This window comes from Rattus norvegicus, chromosome 1 (genome assembly GCF_036323735.1).
Source record: "Rattus norvegicus strain BN/NHsdMcwi chromosome 1, GRCr8, whole genome shotgun sequence".
In the NCBI taxonomy this organism is placed as follows: Eukaryota; Metazoa; Chordata; class Mammalia; order Rodentia; family Muridae; genus Rattus; species Rattus norvegicus.
Genome location: NC_086019.1, coordinates 145,673,374 through 145,691,653, shown reverse-complemented (window position 1 = coordinate 145,691,653; position 18,280 = coordinate 145,673,374). Strand labels below are relative to the sequence as shown.

The 18,280-nt window shown below is 42.7% G+C and overlaps 1 pseudogene; it reads right to left on the bottom strand.

Moving 5' to 3' along the window:
- Positions 1-3,223: 3,223 nt before the first annotated feature.
- LOC134483751 (U6 snRNA-associated Sm-like protein LSm5) lies at positions 3,224-6,646 on the bottom strand (annotated as a pseudogene).
- Positions 6,647-18,280: the final 11,634 nt, after the last annotated feature.

Genomic DNA, 18,280 nt, shown 5'->3' with positions numbered 1-18,280 from the left:
TAACTACAGATTCAGAGGAAATTCAAAAAATCATCAGATCTTACTATAAAAGCCTATATTCAACAAAACTTGAAAATCTGCAGGAAATGGACAATTTCCTAGACAGATACCAGGTACCGAAGTTAAATCAGGAACAGATAAACCAGTTAAACAACCCCATAACTCCTAAGGAAATAGAAGCAGTCATTAAAGGTCTCCCAACCAAAAAGAGCCCAGGTCCAGACAGGTTTAGTGCAGAATTCTATCAGACCTTCATAGAAGACCTCATACCAATACTATCCAAACTATTCCACAAAATTGAAACAGATGGAGCACTACCGAATTCCTTCTACGAAGCCACAATTACTCTTATACCTAAACCACACAAAGACCCAACAAAGAAAGAGAACTTCAGACCAATTTCCCTTATGAATATCGACGCAAAAATACTCAATAAAATTCTGGCAAACCGAATCCAAGAGCACATCAAAACAATCATCCACCATGATCAAGTAGGCTTCATCCCAGGCATGCAGGGATGGTTTAATATACGGAAAACCATCAATGTGATCCATTATATAAACAAACTGAAAGAACAAAACCACATGATCATTTCATTAGATGCTGAGAAAGCATTTGACAAAATTCAACACCACTTCATGATAAAAGTCCTGGAAAGAATAGGAATTCAAGGCCCATACCTAAACATAGTAAAAGCCATATACAGCAAACCAGTTGCTAACATTAAACTAAATGGAGAGAAACTTGAAGCAATCCCACTAAAATCAGGGACTAGACAAGGCTGCCCACTCTCTCCCTACTTATTCAATATAGTTCTTGAAGTTCTAGCCAGAGCAATCAGAAAACAAAAGGAGATCAAGGGGATACAGATTGGAAAAGAAGTCAAAATATCACTATTTGCAGATGATATCATAGTATATTTAAGTGATCCCAAAAGTTCCACCAGGGAACTACTAAACCTGATAAACACCTTCAGCAAAGTGGCTGGGTATAAAATTAACTCAAATAAATCAGTAACCTTCCTCTACACAAAAGAGAAACAAGCCGAGAAAGAAATTAGGGAAACAACACCCTTCATAATAGACCCAAATAATATAAAGTACCTCGGTGTGACTTTAACCAAGCAAGTAAAAGATTTGTACAATAAGAACTTCAAGACTCTGAAGAAAGAAATTGAAGAAATCCTCAGAAGATGGAAAGATCTCCCATGCACATGGATTGGCAGGATTAATATAGTAAAAATGGCCATGTTACCAAAAGTGATCTACAGATTCAATGCAATCCCCATCAAAATACCAATCCAATTCTTCAAAGAGTTAGACAGAACAATTTGCAAATTCATCTGGAATAACAAAAAAAACCAGGATAGCTAAAACTATCCTCAACAATAAAAGGACTTCAGGGGGAATCACTATCCCTGAACTCAAGCAGTATTACAAAGCAATAGTGATAAAAAGTGCATGGTATTGGTACAGAGACAGACAGATAGACCAATGGAACAGAATTGAAGACCCAGAAATGAACCCACACACCTATGGTCACTTGATTTTTGACAAAGGAGCCAAAACCATCAAATGGAAAAAAGATAGCATTTTTAGCAAATGGTGCTGGTTCAACTGGAGGTCAACATGTAGAAGAATGCAGATCGATCCATTCTTATCACCCTGTACAAAGCTTAAGTCCAAGTGGATCAAGGACTTCCACATCAAACCAGATACACTCAAACTAATAGAAGAAAAAGTGGGGAAGAGTCTCGAACACATGGGCACTGGAGAAAATTTCCTGAACAAAATACCAATGGCTTATGCTCTAAGATCAAGAATCGACAAATGGGATCTCATAAAACTGCAAAGCTTCTGTAAGGCAAACGACACTGTGGTTAGGACAAAACGGCAACCAACAGATTGGGAAAAGATCTTTACCAATCCTACAACAGATAGAGGCCTTATATCCAAAATATACAAAGAACTCAAGAAGTTAGACCGCAGGGAAACAAATAACCCTATTAAAAAATGGGGTTCAGAGCTAAACAAAGAATTCACAGCTGAGGAATGCCGAATGGCTGAGAAACACCTAAAGAAATGTTCAACATCTTTAGTCATAAGGGAAATGCAAATCAAAACAACCTTGAGATTTCACCTCACACCAGTGAGAATGGCTAAGATCAAAAACTCAGGTGACAGCAGATGATGATGAGGATGCGGAGAAAGAGGAACACTCCTCCATTGTTGGTGGGATTGCAGACTGGTACAACCATTCTGGAAATCAGTCTGGAGGTTCCTCAGAAAATTGGACATTGAACTACCTGATGACCCAGCTATACCTCTCTTGGGCATATACCCAAAAGATGCCCCAACATATAAAAAAGACACGTGCTCCACTATGTTCATCGCAGCCTTATTTATAATAGCCAGAAGCTGGAAAGAACCCAGATGCCCTTCAACAGAGGAATGGATACAGAAAATGTAGTACATCTACACAATGGAATATTACTCAGCTATCAAAAACAATGACTTTATGAAATTCGTAGGCAAATGGTTGGAACTGGAAAATATCATCCTGAGTGAGCTAACCCAATCACAGAAAAACACACATGGTATGCACTCATTGATACGTGGCTATTAGCCCAAATGCTTGAATTACCCTAGATGCCTAGAACAAATGAAACTCAAGACGGATGATCAAAATGTGAATGCTTCACTCCTTCTTTAAAAGGGGAACAAGAATACCCTTGGCAGGGAAGAGAGAGGCAAAGATTAAAACAGAGACAGAAGGAACACCCATTCAGAGCCTGCCCCACATGTGTCCCATACATGTACAGCCATCCAATTAGACAAGATAGATGAAGCAAAGAAGTGCAGGCCGACAGGAGCCGGATGTAGATCTCTCCCAAGAGACACAGCCAGAATACAGCAAACACAGAGGCGTATGCCAGCAGCAAACCACTGAATTGAGAATAGCACCCCTGTTGAAGGAATCAGAGAAAGAACTGGAAGAGCTTGAAGGGGCTCGAGACCCCATATGTACAACAATGCCAAGCAACCAGAGCTTCCAGGGACTAAGCCACTACCTAAAGACTATACATGGACTGACCCTGGACTCTGACCTCATAGGTAGCAATGAATATCCTAGTAAGAGCACCAGTGGAAGGGGAAGCCCTGGGTCCTGCTAAGATTGAACCCCCAGTGAACTAGATTGTTGGGGGGAGGGCAGCAAGGGGGGAGGATGGGGAGGGGGGCACCCATAAAGAAGGGGAGGGAGAGGGGGATGTTTGCCCGGAAACTGGGAAAGGGAATAACACTCGAAATGTATATAAGAAATACTCAAGTTAATAAAAAAAATTCACAGACATAAAGTAAGATAAATAAGCATTTAAAAATTAAAGAACACAGTAGAAATTAATGAGTAGAAATGTGGTGGTTTCATCCCAAAAGTACACAGCGATAGACCTATGGCTCCATCTGCATGTGTAGCAGAGGATGGCCTTGTCGGGAATCGGTGAGAGGAGAAGCCCTTGGTCCTGTCAAGGCTGGATGCCCCAGTGTAGAGGAATGTCAGGGTAGGAGGGAGTGGGTGGGTGTGTAGGGGAGCACCCTCACAGAAGCAGAGAGATGGGGGATAGGATAGCAGGTTTCTGGAGGGGAAACTGGGAAAGGGATAACATTTAAAATGTAAATTTTAAAAATCCAATAAAAGAAAAAGAAAGAAAAAAAGAAATGTGTCTACACACATCAAAACTTCACATATAGGAGAATACGTAGAATATTTTCCTTTTTAGGTATGGGTTACCTCATTCAGAATGATATTTTTTTTTAGCTCCATCCACTTACCAGAAATTTTCATATTTTTTAACTAAAAAAATCTTTACTTTTTAGTCTTTAAAAAAACAAGACAAAACTCTTCTTTTCCCAAAATAACCATGATTAGCTTAGAAAAATGGATGTATATCTTCAAAGTGTTTCCCTTTAACAGAGACTTCATTTCATAGAATCTAAATGTTAAAGGTTTAAAGAAAAGCCAGATAAGTCAAGGAAATCCACTCACACTTCACACCCTTCTCCTCCAGGAACTGCATTGTTATATTATGTCCATTTAGTAGAACTTGATCTAATTTTGTAATTCTTCTTCCTTCTGGTGTAATTTCATTAAATAAACAATGGCAGAGTCATCAAATCCTAGAAGTGTACCAACAATTTCTTCACCACAATGTGAAGTCGTGGTCCTATACACTTGTCCACAAGCTCTAGGGGCAGGAGTTGAGATGTGTTCACCGTCACATTAGCCGCCATGGCCGCACCGGAAGTCTCATCATTTTTTAAAGCTGAACAGTAATCTACAGTGTAGGAATATCATTACCCATTTGTTAGTTGACATACATCTATTTCCAATGTCCAGTGAGCACGATGAGCAAGAGCCTCTGAAGGAGGATGGACAGTCCTCGGGGCGTATGCCCAAGAAAGGTACAGCCGGATCCTGAGGGAGATCTATGCCCAGCTTTTCTGGGGGACTGGCACACTGGCTTCCGTAGTGGCTGTGCCAGTTTGTGCTCCCCCTAGCAATGAATGAATGAATGTTCCCCTTTCCTCGTGTCCTGAGCAGCACAAGTTGTCATTCATTTTATGCTCTTGGCCTTTCTGACTGATACAAAATGGAATCTCACAGTAGTTTGAATTCTCATTTCCCGATGGCTAAGAATGTTTAACGTTTTTAAGTGTTTCTAGAGACTTGTGTTTCATCTTTTGAGAATGATTTAGTTCCGTACCCCATTTAAATCGGTTTGCTTTCTTGATGTTTGTATTTAGTTCTTTATATATTCTAGATACTAATCCTTTATGGGACTTAGAATTGGTTTTAAAAAAAAAATCCATTCTGTAGGCCGCTTTTCTGTCAGAATGAGCTATACCCATAGTTCCTTATTTCATTCAACCCTCATCAGAAGCTGCTTCTTATAGGAAGGAAAGAGGAAGGAACACAGAGACCCACAACTGGACAATGTGCAGTTGGGGCCCTCAGTGCTGATTGGGTGTCTCCATGCGGCCCTCCCTTTAAAGCTCAGATCCACACAGAAGAGGAGGCACCAAGACTGTAGAGACAGACAGGAGTGGTGACTCCAAAGAAACAGCGTCTTCTAGATGCAGCAGGACCGATGCACACATGGAGACTGGCGGTATTCCCAAAACCCGAACAAGTTCAAGGCAGACAGGGTCCCAGAGCAGAGAGGGGTAAATGGCACGAGAACGCACCCTTAACCAAGAAGCTGTGTGTTTGTGGACTTTTGTTTTGTTTTCTTTGGAGGATAGTTGTTTGGTTTGTCTTTTTTTTTTTTTTAAGAGAACATAGTGTTGGGTAAGTAGGGAGTTGGGAAGGATCCAGGAGGAGTTAGTCAAGGAAAAAAACATAGATTGGGCAAAATAGATTGTACAAAATTGTTTTCATTTAAAAAGCAAAAAGGAGGAGCAAGCCTTAATCATTTTCTTTGCTTCCTGGCAATAGAGATTCCCAGCCTCCTCTGTACTGATGTGATTCACCGTAAGGCCTTCAGCTGAGCTCAGCTGAGCTGATGTTACGGGTGTGCCCTAGAACAGTAGTTCTCAACCTTCCTAATACTGCAACCCTTTAATACAGATCCCCAGCCATAAAATTATTCTCATTGCTACTTCATAACTGTAATTTTTCTACTGACTGTTATTAATCATGATGTAAATACATGATATGCAGGATGGTCTTAGGTGACAGGGGCCATTTGACCCCCACAACAGGGTACAACTCACAGGTTGGAAAACACTGCCCTAGTTCCTCCAGAATTGTGGTCTAAATAAATCTCATTTTTATGAGGTTACCAATCTAGGAAGGCCTCATCTCAGCCGGACCAATGACAGGCATGGCATCAAAGCAGCAACAGACTTAAATATCACACAGCAGTAAGCACAGGAATCCTGCTCAAGATTACTTGAACTTTGCCTTTGGTCCTAGTACCTATGTTAGACTGATTTTTCCAGAACAAGTTGGAGGCTATGAATTAAGAAGGGACAGGGTATCCAAAAAGAGGCATATTGATCACACAAAAGTAATGCTCAAAAGCCATAAAAAAAAGTCATGGAAAAACTTAAAACACTTCAGTCACCTCACTGAGGCCTAAAAGAAACATTACAGCATTGCAATTGGTTGTGTCTGTGTTTACAAGTCCAGGTTATCCAGGAACGTATTCGAGGACTTGGTCCTATTTACATATGTACAGAAGTAAATGCTATATTCTGCAGAAGTATTTATTTGCTCACAAAGGGTTAGGTTTAAGGAAAGGACAACAAAACCCAGGTTATACACAGAAAGAGACAATGTAAGAGAAGAGGTTTGCTGTGTCGCTCAGGCTCCTCTAGAGCCACAGACACATACCACCACCACCCCCAACTCAGACAGTTCTGAAATGCACATTGTTTTATACTGAAGAATAAAACGGAGTTTAAAAATATCTTTTCAGTAAGATCCTGTGCTTTTCTTAAGCTTTCTCACTTAAAATACTATTTTCCTAACAAAAAAGAGAGCTACTTATTCATCTCAATTACCTCCTTATCCATCCTTCACGTTCTAAAAGAATTCTGTCTGGAATTCCATCCCTGACAACTTGGGAACACCAATGCTTTACTCCACAAATGAGAGGAGGAGGAGGAGGAGGAGGAGGAGGAGGAGGGAGGAGGAGGAGGAGGAGGAGGAGGAGGAGGAGGAGGAGGACGGAGGAGGAGGAGGAGGACGGAGGAGGAGGAGGACGGAGGAGGAGGAGGAGGACGGGGAGGGAGGGGGGAGGGGGAGGGGGGAGGGGAGGGGGAGGGGAGGGGGAGGGGGAGGAGGAGTATAAAACATTACATTTCTCCAACACCCCGTAGCACTGAATGCTCAACGCTGTATTCTCACAGGTCGTGAAGCATAAACAAACCATCTTAGCCCTGACACTGTGCTGCCTTCCGCTGCTGTGCACCAGACAGGGCGGTCCGCTTACCGCGCCCTTACGCGCCCCTCACATGCTCCTCACTCGCTCGGTGAGGCAATGTTTGCATTGGAAGCACTGCAAAGGGATGGCTGCAAGGTCTTTTTTTTTTTCCAAAATAAGTTCAATGAAAACATTTCTATGTATTAAGGTTTGCCGAGCACATTAACTTGGGGAGGACTTTGTTAGCCAATTAAACATTTCCCTTCTTAACAGAGACTCGGACAGAAATGTTGTGTGGATGTTGTATGAAGAGCCAGTTTCTTTCAGACCCCGGATTCTGCATCCGGTTGGCTTTGGAAGTCAATGCTGTGCGGCAGTGGGCAGTACACACGCGTTGACACCTATGCCAAACCTCCACACAGACTGAGGAGCGCCATGGTCACCATGCATGTCGTGCAGAAGCAAGTGAGGTACGCTGTGGTAAATATGCCCAGAGGTAAAAGAACGGGCTGCTATGAGAACGTAAGGCGATAACTAATTCAGTCGTGGGATGATTAGAAGTTATTTTAGGGTCAGTTTGGATTCAAGAGTTTAAGCAGCCACCTCCAGTAGAAAGGCAGGGCATCAAGTGGAGGGATGGGGTTGCCATCCCACAGTCAAAAGCTGACCCAGAATTGTTCCCATCTGAAAGAACTGCAGGGACAAAAATGGAGAGGAGACAGAGGAAAAAGAGGTCTAGCCACAGGCCCAAAGTGGGATCCAGCTCAAGGGGAGGCCCCAGGGCCTGACACTATTACTGAGGCTATGGGGTGCTCACAGAAAGGGGCTTATCATGACTGCCCTCCAAAAGACCCCACAAGCAGTTGAAAAGACTCAGATGCAAATGTTTATACCCAACCAATGGACAGAAGCTGGTGCCCCCGTGGTTGAATTAGGGAAAAGCTGGAGGAAGCTGAGAAGGAACGTGATCCTATAGGAAAACCTACAATCTCAACTAATCTGGAACCCCAGATCTCTCAAACACTGAGCCACCCACCAGGTAACATACACAAGCTGAGGCCCCCAATACATACACAGCAGAGGACTCCCGGGTCTGGACTCAGTCAGAGAAGATGCACCTAACCCTCAAGAGACTGGAGCCCTCCCCCCACACCCGCAGGGGTGGGTATGGTGGGGTGAGGATGGGGGTGGAGACAGACATCATCATGGAGATGGGGAAGGAGGTATGGACTATGGAAAAAATAAGAGAGAAAGACGTTTAAGCACAAGTGCCAGATCTTACTTTAAAAAAAAATCAATTTAATGTCATACTCACCCTGTATTCTCTAATATAGAAACAACCTGTAATCTCAGATGTGTGTTGTAGAACAGTATAAGCTAGGCATGGTAGCAAGTGCCTGTGGTCGTGCCTACTAAAACCTGAGGAAGGAGCACCAGGAGGCCAGAAAGTCAAAGGGAGCCTGAGCAAGATAGCAAAAGTCATCTTTTATGTTTTACTGTGATACAACTTACAACGTAAGCAATATAACTGCTGTAGGGGATCTGTCGGAATGAATGACTCCCTGGCATATTCTAGAGCAAAGCCTATTTTGGGCAGCAAATGAGGGAAACAATGTTTCAAGCTGGCACTGCTCTCTCTAATCTCCATCCATCATTCCTGGGTGATTGTCTTACCAGCACAGCAGGGGCCCGGCCCACAACCCCTCCCCTCCCCATAAGGGCTGCTGACACCAAACCAGGAGCCTCGGCTACGTGGTGGCTCCTGTCCCCACTTTCCAGTGCTGATACAGAATTTTCTGCCAGGTCTGTTTAATAATCTCCAAGGGAGAATGACCAGTATGAGTAAAACATCCGAACTTAAAACATTTTTTGAAATCAGAAGTTTCTACCAGATCTGGAATTATTTTTATAATACCGGTTTTCAAAATTTCTTCTCCACTTCCTGTTGTGAAGTGTTACAGAGCGCTGGACACTCTATTCTCAATTTTCTTGATCCGTGTATCAATCTGGGGACACTTATTTCATGTAGTCTCTTTATCTCCCCCTTGGTTATTAAAACAGCAATAGTACTACATTACACAGGTGCACACTTAATAGAATGGCATTTAGGGACTTGTTTGAATGGCAGAGTGAGTGCCACCCTTACTTTAATGACTAACCAGAGACCAGGCTACAGTTAAGATATCAAAGTTGCCCTGGAGGACTCCAGTACTTCTGGACTGCAGTGTATCTGTCAAGCAGAAGTTCTTGAGCTAACTTGAAGCTCCACCTACTGGGCCACGGGACCCGATAGTGAAACAACAGATAAATGCCTTTTAAATTTGTTCAAAAGACGAAGACAACTAAAGAAAACCTCAGTTGGCACAAAGGCAGAGAATAACTGATAAGGGGTGCCTAGACCCTATTAGAAGTCTACAACATAACCCATGCCTAGACCCGACCAACTGGTACACATACGACATAACCCCCATACCTAAGGCCCGGGGAACATTGTAGAAGAGGGAGCAGAAAGACTGGAACAGCCAAAGGACCAAGAATTCTGCCATGACAGTTGCCCTTCAGAAACAACAGGGAACCACAGGGCTGCATGAACAGAGAAAACCAACAATGTTAATGTAGATGAAGGAAATCTCTCCAGGGCTTATCCCTAGACAGACTGAGAGTAGAAAAAAAAAATAGTCTTCCCAAGGGAAGAGGTTCCTAATTGGTTATACAATGCCAAGGTCAACCTTGAGATCATATACATACAAGCCACACTAAACGAACTCAACAGGAGGGGTGTGTGTGTGTGTGTGTGTGTGTGTGTGTGTGTGTGTGTGTGTGCGTGCGCAAAGCAATAATAAAAAAAAGAGGCCATGAATTTGAGAGGGAGCAAAGAGAGGCAAGGAAGGGCTTGGAGGAAGAAAAGGACAGAGGAAAATGATAACTATAATTTAATTTTTTAAACAAATAATGCTAGGAAAAAAAGAGGTCCACATGTAGAAAATTAAAATTAGATCCACATCTATCGTCATACACAAAAACTAGCTGCAAATGAATTAAAGACCTAAATATAAAACCTAAAACTGCTAGAAGAAAGCACAGGCAGATGACATGGGTGTGAACTTTCTGAATAGGACCCCAGTTGGCCAGAAATTGAGGCCAACAGTTGACAAGTGGGACCTTATAGAACCCAAAAGCTTTTGCACACATAACAAAGTAAGGAGGAAGCCCACAGAATGGGAGAGGGCCACTGCCTGGGCACCAGAGCAGAGAATTGCCATCCAGAATACAGAGAGAACCTAAGAGCTGCAGTCGGCTCAGCAGGTACGGACACTTGCTGCTCCTGCACAGGACGCTGGATTTAATTCCTAACATACAGCATTCACGACCCTCTGTAAGTCCAATCTGAGAGGGTCTAAAGCCTGCTTCTGACTTATACAGATACTAGGGATGTATAGAAAGTAAGACCTCTGTACACATAACAAATCTTGAAAGGAGAGAGGGGGGAGATGGAGGAAAAAGGAAGGAAGGGAATAAAGGACGGACGGGAGGGAGGGAAGGGAAGGAAGGGAGGGAGGGGAGGAGGGAGGGAGGGAGAAAGGAGGAGAGAAAGAAAAAAGAAAGATTCAGAAAACAATAAAAACAAACAAACAAACAAACAAACAAACAAATAAATAAATAAATAAATAGAAAAATGGGCATGGCCTGGGATGTGAAAAGAGAGTTCTCAAATGAAATAAAAATAACGAAGAAATATCTCGGGGAATGGGGAAGTCCCATGGGCCCTCAACCCCAGACAAAATGCTATAGGTAAGCAGGAATGCTGAAAGTGGGAGAAAGTCTTCCCTAGCGAAGACTCCTGAATTGGTTATCTATTACCAAGTGGTCAGTCCTGGAAACATACATACATAGAAATAATAACGTAGTTGAGCAGGTTGCATTTTTAACAAGAAAAATTTTTGGTGTTGGCTAGGTGGCTCAGAAGTTGAGTTTAAAGGGGTTGGGGATTTAGCTCAGTGGTAGAGCGCTTGCCTAGCAAGTGCAAGGCCCTGGGTTCGGTCCCCAGCTCCGAAAAAAAAGAAAAGAAAAAAAAGAAGTTGAGTTTAAGAGAAAACATTGAATAATTTTTTTAATAGCAAAATAGGACTCTGGCAGAGGACCTGAGTTCACAACTGCCTGTGACCCCACCTTGAAGGGATCCAACGCCTCTTCTGTACTGTAAGTCCACCCGCTCTCATACATGAATATGTCCTCATACAAACATGCACACAGTTAAAAATGCAGTAAGTCACTTTCGAAACAAAATGGTTTTCATCTTTGCACAGCTTGAAGTTAATTACATGTGTTCATAATATGTATATTGTAGAACTAAAAATATCTCTCCTGATAAATGGATATGGGTAGATGGTGATTGGACAGCATTTACTCCATCAAGTGCCATGTCTGTAACTATCTGTCATATATTGATGTCCCCAACAGAAACCTCCAGGCTAGGTTGTGCACGGTATTCTGGTTCCAGTGTCATTTCCCGACAGGTTCTCCCAGGCAGAGCCTTTGTCTGTCAGCCTTTCTCATGCCCACACTCCTTTCCTCCTTTGTGCCCCACGTCAATGGATGACACAGCATTAACCTTATCACCTAGCCTTGAGTCACCCCTTGCCGATAGCACATGATGAACCAGGGCTTCTCAAAGTTTTCTTCTGAGACCCCTTCGGACGGAGAAATGCTGTGCGATCCTGGGTAAGCCAGTATATAAAATAGGTGTACAAAAGCCTATCGATAAGTCTTAATGGTTCTCTGGCATAGGTGTGACTAGACTATTTTCTAGAAGTGAATATAAATTTGAAGTGGACTTGCTTTATATTAACACGGTAAAGTTTGCCATGGCCAGACATGAAGCCCCATCCACATTCCACAGAGTTGGTTGATATTTGATTTTATAATCATCAATGCTGAGACACGTCAGCAGAACTATTTGGAGATAATTCAAAAATTGTTGAAAATTTGGTCCCATTCCCAAGTCAAAATTCATTGAACCATTTTTTTAAAAGAAAAATTAAACTCAGGTCAGGAACTCAAAATAGCAGTTTTAAGAGTCAAGCACTGTAACATAATACAAGGCAGAGACTTGCTAGTTTGATATTTACACGCTGAGGAATGATGGTGGGAAAACATGAGAAGTGTTTGCCTTCTGTAATTAAAGCACCATGTTCCTGGGAAAGCAGGAATGTTTGTACATACAGTAGACACACTGCAAGTCCTGGCAAAACTATCGGCAATCTGAGCGGAGCTGCTCCAGGCAGTGTTCACGAGTGCACAGTGATGGGCTTTACAGCAGGAAGTGTGCATAGAGCGAGCTCATACCCAGGACTGGAGTGAAGCTGGGTAACACAACGTGTGTGGGCACCACCACAACCACCTCATGTGAACATCAGGACTTTCTTACCACAGGTCAGGATGCTGCCTTTAAGTCATTAATCCCATCTTGTCAACTCCACTGCTCCATCCCACCCCAAGCCTTTTTCCTTCTGCCCCACCATCGGCTATGCTGAACAAGGCCATCATGAGATCATATGTCACTAGGAATATAGTCACAGAAATCACACCCAAGAGCTAATCATATGCCATTATTCTACCAGGTATTAACGCATTCATTGCTCTCAGGATAAAATTGGAAACCCATCGCATGGCTTGTATGTCTCTTCTTTTTTTTATCTTTATTAACTTGAGTATTTCTTATTTACATTTTGATTGTTAATCCCCTTCCCGGTTTCCGGGCCAACATCCCTCTAACCCCTCCCCTTCTATATTGGTGTTCCCCTCACCATCCTCCCCCCATTACCACCCTCCCCCCAACAGTCACGTTCACTGGGGGTTCAGTCTTGGCAGGACCAAGGGCTTCCCCTTCCACTGGTGCTCTTACTAGGATATGCATTGCTACCTATGAGGTCAGAGTCCAGGGTCAGTCCATGTATAGTCTTTAGGTAGTGGCTTAGTCCCTGGAAGCTCTGGTTGCTTGGCATTGTTGTTCATAAGGGGTCTCGAGCCCCTTCAAGCTCTTCCAGTTCTTTCTCTGAATCCTTCAATGGGGGTCCTATTCTCAGTTCAGTGGTTTGCTGCTGGTATTCGCCTCTGTATTTGCTGTATTCTGGCTGTGTCTCTCAGGAGAGATCTACATCCGATTCCTGTCGGCCTGCACTTCTTTGCTTCATCCATCTTATCTAATTGGGTGGCTGTATATGTATGGGCCACATGTGGGGCAGGCTCTGAATGGGTGTTCCTTCTGCCTCTGTTCTAAACTTTACCTCCCTATTCCCAGCCAAGGGTATTCTTGTTCCCCTTTTAAACAAGGAGTGAAACATCCGCATTTTGGTCATCCTTCTTGAGTTTCATGTGTTCTGTGCATCTAGAGTAATTCGAGCATTTGGGCTAATAACCACTTATCAATGAGTGCATACCATGTGTGTTTTTCTGTGATTGGGTTACCTCACTCAGGATGATATTTTCCAGTTCCGACCATTTGCCTATGAATTTCATAAAGTCATTGTTTTTGATAGCTGAGTAATATTCCATTGTGTAGATGTACCACATTTTTTTATCCATTCCTCTGTTTAAGGGCATCTGGGTTCTTTCCAGTTCCTGGCTGCTATAAATAAGGCTGCTATGAACATAGTGGAGCATGTGTCTTTGTTATATGTTGGGGCATCTTTTGGGTATATGCCCAAGAGAGGTATGGCTGGGTCCTCATGTAGTTCAATGTCCAATTTTCTGAGGAACCTCCAGACTGATTTCCAGAATGGTTGTACCAGTCTGCAATCCCACCAACAACGGAGGAGTCTTCCTCTTTCTCCACATCCTCACCAGCATCTGCTTTCACCTGAGTTTTTGATCTTAGCCATTCTCACTAGTGTGAGGTGAAATCTCAAGGTTGTTTTGATTTGCATTTCCCTTATGACTAAAGATGTTGAACATTTCTTTAGGTGTTTCTCAGCCATTCGGCATTCCTCAGCTGTGAATTATTTGTTTAGCTCTGAACCCCATTTTTTAATAGGGTTACTTTTCTCCCTGCAGTCTAACTTCTTGAGTTCTTTATTTATTTTGGATACAAGCCCTCTATCTGTTGTAGGATTGGTAAAGATCTTTTCCCAATCTGTTGGTTGCTGTTTTGTCCTAACAACAGTGTCCTTTGTCTTACAGAAGCTTTGCAATTTTATGAGATCCCATTTTTCGATTCCTGATCTTAGAGCATAAGCCATTGGTATTTTGTTCAGGAAATTTTCTCCAGTGCCCATGTGTTCGAGACTCTTCCCCACTTTTTCTTCTATTAGTTTGAGTGTATCTGGTTTGATGTGGAAGTCCTTGATCCACTTGGACTTAAGCTTTGTACAGGGTGATAAGAATGGATCGATCTGCATTCTTCTACATGTTGACCTCCAGTTGAACCAGCACCATTTGCTGAAAATGCCATCTTTTTTCCATTGGATGGTTTTGGCTCCTTTGTCAAAAATCAAGTGACCATAGGTGTGTGGGTTCATTTCTGGGTCTTCAATTCTATTCCACTGGTCTGTCTGTCTGTCTCTGTACCAATACCATGCAGTTTTTATCACTATTGCCCTGTAATACTGCTTGAGTTCAGGGATAGTGATTCCCCCAGAAGTCCTTTTATTGTTGAGGATAGTTTTAGCTATCCTGGGTTTTTTGTTATTCCAGATGAATTTGCAAATTGTTCTGTCTAACTCTCTGAAGAATTGGATTGGTATTTTGATGGGGATTGCATTGAATCTGTAGATCGCTTTTGGTAAAATGGCCATTTTTACTATAGTAGTCCTGCCAATCCATGAGCATGGGAGATCTTTCCATCTTCTGAGGTCTTCTTCAATTTCTTTCTTCAGAGGCTTGAAGTTCTTATCATACAGATCTTTCACTTGCTTGGTTAAAGTCACACCGAGGTATTTTATAATATTTGGGACTATTATGAAGAGTGTCATTTCCCTAATTTCTTTCTCGGCTTGTTTCTCTTTTGTGTAGAGGAAGGCTACTGATTTATTTGAGTTAATTTTATACCCAGCCACTTTGCTGAAGGTTTATCAGGTTTAGTAGTTCCCTGGTGGAACTTTTGGGATCACTTAAATATACTATGATATCATCTGCAAATAGTGATATTTTTACTTCTTTTCCAATCTGTATCCCCTTGATCTCCTTTCGTTGTCTGATTGCTCTGGCTAGAACTTCAAGAACTATATTGAATAAGTAGGGAGAGAGTGGGCAGCCTTGTCTAGTCCCTGATTTTAGTGGGATTGCTTCAAGTTTCTCTCCATTTAATTTAACGTTAGTGACTGGTTTGCTGTATATGGCTTTTACTATGTTTAGGTATGGGCTTTGAATTCCTATTCTTTCCAGGACTTTTATCATGAAGTGGTGTTGAATTTTGTCAAATGCTTTCTCAGCATCTAATGAAATGATCATGTGGTTTTGTTCTTTCAGTTTGTTTATAAAATGGATTACGTTGATGGTTTTCCATATGCCTTAACTCCCCAACTAGCTATATGCACTTACCAATTTTATTTTCTAACCAATTTCAATTTCTAGCAAATTTCATTTTTGCTTGGTCCAAACGTAGGAGTCAGCATAGACCTGCTTTACATAGCAGCACTGAAAAACTCATGTCTAGCAGCTAAAGTTATTTCTTGTTCATGTCAAACTTGGCAAATTCTAAATGATTCTCAAGGGTATGCTAACTTTAATGGGGCGCATCCTTTGATCTCGAGGATCTGGCTGTCAACAGGCAGCATCTGTGTTAACTGTGGGAGTGAGGAGGGAGAAGTGTGCTCCAGGAAGTTACATGGCATTCTTACCCCCTTATTGATGGCAAGAACATGCATCTGGCTTTGCCTAAGTGCAGAAAAGCTGAGAGATGCTACCATCTGGGAGGATCCAGGAAGGAGGCCCATCAGGACAATGAGCCACACACAACACACACACTATTGCCTCCGCCATGTATACACATGACATAACTACAGGAATCCAAGACTCCTCAAGGGCTCTGCTAGCATCTATCAGCTACAGATGCCCTACAGGGCTCATGCAATTCTATATCAAATTAATAGTGTGTGCTCATTCTGCTGTGATTCTCTTGAGCATAGACTGAATAAGTATTCCTTACTAAAGATTGGAAATGCCTAACTCAACAGTGTATAGAGCGACACGGAGAAGAAAGGACTTAGGGGACTGGAAAGATAAAAGCAAACAGGCAACTGGGAGCAGTTCATGAAGCTTGAAGGGTCAAGAGGTCCAGTGAACAGTGGCTCTGGTAAGGCCTTGGGGGAATAAAGAGTGTCTTCAAAGGAGTGATGTCAGTAAGAGAAAAGAATAGCAGATTACAGCTGCCTCATCCACACACATATTCCACATGGGGGCAGTAGAAAGGATGTCTTTAATCTGAGCATTCATGAAGGCCCCAAACATTGCAGGATCAAGGGTGTAAAAGTAAACTCATTTCAAAGATTTTTTTCCTGGAGATGAACACACTGCAGGGGCATCCTGCTGTCACAAGGCCACACACAAACTTGTTTAATTTCACCATATGCTGTCATCTAGGGATTCAGAGGCCACCTCATCCATGGTCCAAGAGAGCTTGCTAGCACTCTAGCTTGTGACAGACCTCAGTATTTTGGTTTTCTGGGCATGCAAAATGAAAGGATTATGGTTTTATGGAAACTTTGACCCAGATGTTAATGGTAAGCCTGTAGCCAAGTAATGCAAAGCAGGATTGGCCTACTTCTGACCAGCCCCTAAAAGAGCAGTATGTGAAACCGTGAAAGGGAAGCCAAGGATGCAGTAAGACCCCAGGATGCTGGAGATGCCAGAAACATCAGGTGTATGCTGAGGAAAGTCACGGGAAATCAACAGTCACCCCAAGAAAATGGCATGTGGGCTGTAGCCATCGAGGCTGCACAAGTGAGGCTACTCAAACCCTCTGTGTCTCACATCAGCTTCATGTGCCCTGGCTGCTACTGGGCACGGAGCTACAGAAGTTAATGTTTTCTCTGCTGAATTTTGGGCTTGCTATAGTTCTATCCCTCCTTTTTCTGCCCCATTCTTCCTTTTAAAAAAAGTAACTATTAAGCTTGTTCTTTAAAATGGTTATATGAGACTTTAGCAACTACCAGCCCCGATTCCCCTTCACCCTTACCCACCTCCTCCCTACAAGTCTCTTTCTCCAATTCATGTCTCTTTATTTTGTTTTATGATTCAGTTTAACCAGGGCCATCTGTGTGACAACAGATTTGGAGCCCCCTGTCCCATCCGTGGGTCCCTTGCTGAAGACAATGTCTAGTCCTCTCCCACACTCTGTAAGTATCTAACTCTGGTGCTGAGAATTGAAGCTAGGGCTTTAAACACACTAGGCAAGCACTAGCTTCCTTTTGAAACAAGACAGCTTGCCATTGCTCACTGCAAGTATGTAAGTTGTGAATTTTCACTAAGCTGAATAATGAAGAGTTTGCTGTGCAAATCTGGACTTGGGGTTTAATTTTTCATATAATATACTTTAATTATATTCTTTCTTGGGACTGCTAAATACTAGAGGTAGACTAAATACACATTGTATTATGAGTTTATTGTGAATTTTAGGAGGACAGTGGATAAAGTATATGGCTTGTAATGAAATGACCCCCTACACACACACACACACACACACACACACACACACACAAGTGCTGAAGACTTGGTCTCCTGGTGATGGTGCCATTTATGGGGAAGGTGGGAACTTTAAAAGGTGGGGCTAAGCTAGAGAAAGTAGTCTGATGGAGGCATGCCTTCCATGGTCTAGAGGAGGGGCTAAGCTAGAGGAAGTAGTCTGAGGGAGGCATGCCTTAGAAGGTCTAATCATGTCTCCAGTTACACTGTCTCTCCCTGTTTTCCAAATCACATGAAGGCAGCATATTATCTTTCTCTTGTGACATACTCTGCCCAACCACAGGCCCATAAACAGAAGGGGAAAGCACAACAGAAAGAGACCTCTAAACTGATAACCCAAAATAAACATTTCCTTCTTTTGAATTGTTTTTCTTGAGTATTCGTCCCAGCAGTATAGAACTAACACAAACATCATGGCAGTCAGGGTCGTGAAGAAAGGGAAGGGATACAGAGCAACAAGCATAGAATCCCTGCCAGGGGCCTGTAGGACTCTGTGTCTAAGAACCGCCAATCATCCAATACATGCTGCCCACACGGTATGTATGTCTACCTGTGCACAGCTCCATGTACATTCCAGTTGTGGCCTGTAACACACTCCCTGCTCAGCACAAAGATCTCAACAGATCCTACGTGCTTGCCTCAACTCTGATGATTTAGAAGGTGTACCATCTCAGG